Source organism: Mchenga conophoros, linkage group LG3, assembly GCF_057382185.1.
Source record: "Mchenga conophoros isolate Kocher_MC1m ecotype Shallow Benthic linkage group LG3, M_conophoros_male_GT1.1, whole genome shotgun sequence".
NCBI classification, from domain to species: domain Eukaryota; kingdom Metazoa; phylum Chordata; class Actinopteri; order Cichliformes; family Cichlidae; genus Mchenga; species Mchenga conophoros.
This window is the reverse complement of record NC_140528.1, coordinates 20846517-20852744: the sequence shown is the minus strand read 5'-3', so window position 1 is coordinate 20852744 and position 6228 is coordinate 20846517. Positions and strand designations below refer to the sequence as shown.

The window sequence follows — 6228 nt, the reverse complement described above, 5'->3', positions numbered from 1 at the left end:
GTCTGCCATATCATTAGTATGTTTCGTGGGAATTAAATGTTTATTTAACATGTACGCTATTACATTTACTCTACAAATAAAACCAAATTTAAAGGCTGTTGCATTTTATTGCCTTTTTTCTTTCCTTTTCTTAAAGTTATGAAGGCATCTTGGATGCCATTTCAGTGAGTGGGGGTTAATGCCCCACACTCTTTTCTGTCACTGCTTTGAATGCACAGACTGGTCTTAATGTTGATCTTTGTAATCTTCAGTGTTACGACCCGGCTCAAAAGCCGCAACATAAAAACAGAGATGAATAGCAGAGTGTGGGTGAGAAGAGGTTTCATCCTAAAATGGAAAACCAGGTTGGCTAAAATGGCTGGTGCCACCAAGGCAAAGACTAGTGCACTGCCGGGAAGCTTGCCTCAGGTATGCTTTTATCCACACCTGACTAGGTGTGGCCAATTAGCACCAGCTGAAAACACTGAGACGATTAGAAGCTGCAGAGGGACGTAACACCTCCTCCCTTAAAAGGGTTCCTCTAGGACCCCTAAACAAATTAAAAGTTCCTCTGAAGCAAGTTGGCATCTTTAAGCATGGATGCCCCTACATGAGGATCTGAAGTTGCCACACTGAACACACAAAAAGTAACATGTGACCAACACAAAAGAGCACAACAGTCAAACCCAAAATGATTACCTGACCTGCTACAACACAAAACCAAAAGTACACTAAAAACAACAAATCCCTTACTTTCCCTACCCTAGTCTTCAGTGGTGTACCAGGCTCGAGGCAACTTTAAACGCGAACTCGAGAGCAGGCAGCAGACCAGAGATATAGTCTCCTACCAAACTCTGAAGCGTACCCCCACCCAGGATAGCCACCAAACACAATAAACTAAAACAATAAAGCAAAACAACAAACAAGTGCTTCGATGGAAGGGCAGCACAGTCACCCAGCTGAAACACACTAAAGGGAGTTTGCTCAATTACACTGAACACCATCACTCACCCACTTAAAAGCAAAACAAACTGACATTCAGTCTCCACTAAAATGTCCAAAGATCCCGGACGAGCCACCACTTATGTTATGTATAGTGTGATTTGGCCATCTGAACATGCTACCTATATAAATCCCAGCAGGAAGCATGTTTTAATAGTGTGATTGGGTCATCTGAACATGCTACCTATATAAATCCCAGCAGGAAGCATGTTTTAATAGTGTGATTTGGCCATCTGAACACGCTACCTATATAAATCCCAGCAGGAAGCATGTTTTAATAGTGTGATTGGGTCATCTAAACATGCTACCTATATAAATCCCAGCAGGAAGCATGTTTTAATAGTGTGATTTGGCCATCTGAACACGCTACCTATATAAATCCCAGCAGGAAGCATGTTTTAATAGTGTGATTGGGTCATCTAAACATGCTACCTATATAAATCCCAGCAGGAAGCATGTTTTAATAGTGTGATTGGGTCATCTGAACACGCTACCTATATAAATCCCAGCAGGAAGCATGTTTTAATAGTGTGATTGGGTCATCTGAACACGCTACCTATATAAATCCCAGCAGGAAGCATGTTTTAATAGTGTGATTGGGTCATCTGAACACGCTACCTATATAAATCCCAGCAGGAAGCATGTTTTAATAGTGTGATTTGGCCATCTGAACACGCTACCTATATAAATCCCAGCAGGAAGCATGTTTTAATAGTGTGATTGGGTCATCTAAACATGCTACCTATATAAATCCCAGCAGGAAGCATGTTTTAATAGTGTGATTGGGTCATCTGAACACGCTACCTATATAAATCCAAGCAGGAAGCATGTTTTAATAGTGTGATTGGGTCATCTGAACACGCTACCTAAATAAATCCCAGCAGGAAGCATGTTTTAATAGTGTGATTGGGTCATCTGAACATGCTACCTATATAAATCCCAGCAGGAAGCATGTTTTAATAGTGTGATTGGGTCATCTGAACACCCTACCTATATAAATCCCAGCAGGAAGCATGTTTTAATAGTGTGATTGGGTCATCTGAACATGCTACCTATATAAATCCCAGCAGGAAGCATGTTTTAATAGTGTGATTTGGCCATCTGAACACGCTACCTATATAAATCCCAGCAGGAAGCATGTTTTAATAGTGTGATTTGGCCATCTGAACACGCTACCTATATAAATCCCAGCAGGAAGCATGTTTTAATAGTGTGATTGGGTCATCTGAACACGCTACCTATATAAATCCCAGCAGGAAGCATGTTTTAATAGTGTGATTGGGTCATCTGAACACGCTACCTATACAACGGAGCCATTAACCACGTAAGGTAGCATATTCTGATAAGTTAGCACGGATTGATAGACAAGACTATAAATTTACGCTACGGTAGGATGTTTTGACAGAACACCTTTTCTCGTCGCCAACATTTTTCTTTTGTTAAGCTTACTGTTATCAAGGCATGGTAAATGAACAGTAAACCTTGCCTGATGACTAATCTTCCCGTTTCCCTCTCATTGATTTATTTGGGTTGTCATGGCAGAAGTATTAAACAATGCCTTTTATTAGAACATAAGCATTTAAATGCAGTAATTGTATTTGAATTAGTTAAATATGAGTGGGCAACTCTGACCATGACAAGACTGCATTTGCTCTAAAAACTTAATAAAAAATTTAGACATATTGTTGTCATTATTTTTACTCTTCAATTTTATGTGTTTTTTCTTTAAGATGGTATCAGAAGTTGCTCCTCCACCAGGAAAAAAACCATCTGCATATATTCTTTCACTACATCCACGATTCTCCTCTGTGGTCTTCCTCATTCATCCTGTTTGGAGCTTAATGTTCAACATCCTTTATCTGTTAAAATTACAGAAGGAGAAGAAAGTAATCATCAGAGCAGGAATCATGATAAATGATAAATAGATTACCAGTACATACAAACATAACACTTGCATAATTTCTCTGATAACGCTGCATTGGATGGGTTTATTAACTGTGGGCTGAAATTGTACTACAGTCTGCTGGTGAGGAACTTTTTTGAGTGTTGAATAAAATGTCCTCCACAATCTGTATATGAATTGTCATTAAAACCACAGAGATTCTTACTTATAAAGGAAAGAAAAGTGGGACAAAGCCCATCAACATATAGTGTATATTTTCTGAAACATTACAAAGATGCAGGTAATTCTGGGTTCACCTGAATTACAGATTAGACTGGTGGACAAACAGAGATGTTGTGTACAACTGGTGACAGCATCAGTGACAACAAATTAATCAGCGAGGCTGGAAGCAGAATTAGGAGGCGTCAGAGTCAGCGAGGGTCAGAGATCGACGAACAAATTGCCCACCTTCATGGATAATGCATCCCCCTCAGAAGGATTCAAAATTAGGCCACGAAGAACAGTTCAGGAAACCTATTTTGTTTCGTCTGTGAAACTGTATAAATAAAATGTAAATTATGTTAAAGGCAAACACATTTGTAAGCCATAAGAAACAAACATGCTTTGCAATATACCTTCAAACATCTGTATAGATTTGATACATTATTTATTAACTGAATTTGCTAACATGTCTTACATAGTGAGTGTGTCACGGCTGCCGAGGCGAGCCGTGCGGAATAAATGAGGATCCAATCACAGGCAGTCGTGGAGAAGTGAAGGTGATTTATTGAACACAAAAAGAATGTGGACAAACAGCAAACGGGGCTCGAACTAAACTAAACTGGGAAACAACTAAACTACAGAGCACAATCCTGATTGAAAACGAGCAGAGGAGAATGACGATGAAAGGCAAGGAGAAGGCACGGTGGATACACTGAGTAATACAGACAAACCGGCAACATGTAGGAGAACACACAGGGCTTAAATACACACACACCAGTAATCAGGGGATGAGAGACAGGAGGACAACACAGCTGGGAGAAATCAGAGCTGATGGGACAGGGGAAATGTAATCTGAACATACTCACATCAGACAGAGACCTTCACAATAAAACAGGAAACTCAGACACGGGGAACCAAACAAGACACAGATCTAAACAGACAGCTTCACAAACAGATGGGGTGACACCATAGACAGACAGAGACACAGACTCAAAGGCAGACCGAATATCACACATAGAACTCAAACAATAATAATAATCATCATCATCATAATAAACTAGAAAATGATAACTAAAAGCACTGGGTCACTGACCCAGGACCATGACAGAGTGTTTCTTTTACTGATGATATTTCAGTGATATGTATTTTTTATGACTAAATAATGCTCTATCGAACACCTGGCAATAACAGCAGGTGTGGCAATTTTGTAATTTGTTGTTTAAATTTGATATTATTGTAGGCAGTATATTTTCTTAGCCTTTGTCATACTCATGCTTAACCCTCTCAGGCTCAAATTAAGTTTTTGTTGCTAATGCACAAAAGAATACCTGCAGTGGTACTTCTGAGTAAAAAACTCATGAAATATGTATGTGGGGTGATCAGGTTGTTAGCTTTTAACTGTTGCATATCTGCAACGCCTGCCTTGAGAGGGTTAACAAAGCAATCTCAGAAACCGTACAGTAATCTTGGGTGTGTGGGGGTCACCCAGAGTCAGAATCTAGTGAGATATCAGTGTCACCTCTTACAGTTTTCCTGTAATCTGAGCTCAAATATGAGAAAATATAGAGTACAGTACAGTAAATTGGGTAAATTTTACTGTTAATTTTCTCTGAATCGTACAGTAATTTGGGCTGTGGATCACAGGGTGGAGTGGAAAAAGTGGAAAAGTGGAGATGAACCAAAACTGGGAGTGGATTGTGAAGTACAATAGTGTCAGGACCAGAGTTGGTCAAGTTACTTGAAAAAAGTAATCAGTAACTAATTACTGATTACTTCCCCCAAAAAGTAATCCTGTTACTTTACTGATTACTTATTTTCAAAAGTAATTAATTACTTAGTTACATTTTAAAAACACGATTTACAACCTGAATAGGTGATAAAGCGATAGATCTTTCAGCCCAATTCTACTTTTTCTGCATAATTCATCATATAAAATGTAATCAAATGGAAAAGTCTCTCTTTTTAAAACTTGTTTAATTAGTTTTAATCTTTTAACTTTATGCATCAAGCAAAAATTGAATTATATGTAACATTCTCTGACTGGAAGAAATTTGTTTAATATTTAAACTTATTTTCTGCCCATTCCAGCACATAAAATAAAATCTTTTTTGTGTTTACACTCACTCTTTCAAATAGATGCAAGTAAAACACAGCAGAAAATAAATAAAATCAAAGACTAGCGGTCCTTTGGCTCTATTTTCACCTGTAAAGCAGGAGTAGGGTAGGCGGAGGTTTACCCTGGTGCAGGTGTGCCGCGGTCAGTTGAAGAATCCGCGAGTTTCTCTGTGACTTTCCCATTACGTCGTAGCTACTCGGTGCTTGCTTGGAAGTTTAGGGGGTTTTTTCGCCGTAAAAAGAAGTTTTCTTCCCACGCACAACGGACACTAATGTTTTTGTCACTTTTTATGGAATCAAACTCAAAGTAAGGTCAGTACTTCCACGCTTTAAACGCTGCACGCTCATATTCTCTCCCGCACTCGATATATTATCCATTGTTGATCTGCACACAGCTGTTGTCACGGACGTTGCACTTGCTTACGTCACTGTCATGAGACATTCTCGCAAAAAAATCACTGTTTTAGTAACGCAGCGTTCCTACGGGAAAGTAACGGTAATCCAATTATCGTTTTTGCAATAGTAATCCCTTACTTTACTTGTTACTTGAAAAAAGTAATCAGATTACAAGTAACGCGTTACTGCCCATCTCTGGTCAGGACACAAAAGACTGCATTTCTAAGCCAGTCGGCACCCGTACCGTAATATGCATAAGAATAGTGCAACAACATTTTAGGTGCGGCTGGCTTGACTGTGTGGTCGTAAGTGAGGGCTCACTTGACCGCGGTCAAATATGGTGCTGGAGAAACAAACTACAGAGAACTTCGTAAAGAGAGTATTGAGTGCTTTGGCGATGTAAATGGACTGGTTCTTATATAGTACTCAAAGCACTTTAAAGAACTTGCCTCATTCAGGTGTACGCAAGCACTTTTCTCTGTAAGCACTTTCTGTGTAATGTTCACACACATTCGGAGAGCAACTCTGGGTTGGTATCTTGCCCAGAGATATTTGGCATGCAGACGGGGATTGAAGCACCTTCCTCTACTACCTGAGCAAAGCCACCCCATGTTCGTCTGTGCACAGATTTC

The 6228-nt window shown here is 39.5% G+C and overlaps 1 pseudogene; it reads left to right on the top strand.

Annotated features, from left to right (window-relative positions):
• Window positions 1-6228, top strand: part of LOC146577636 (protein NLRC3-like) — a 177435-nt pseudogene that overhangs the window by 111335 nt on the left and 59872 nt on the right.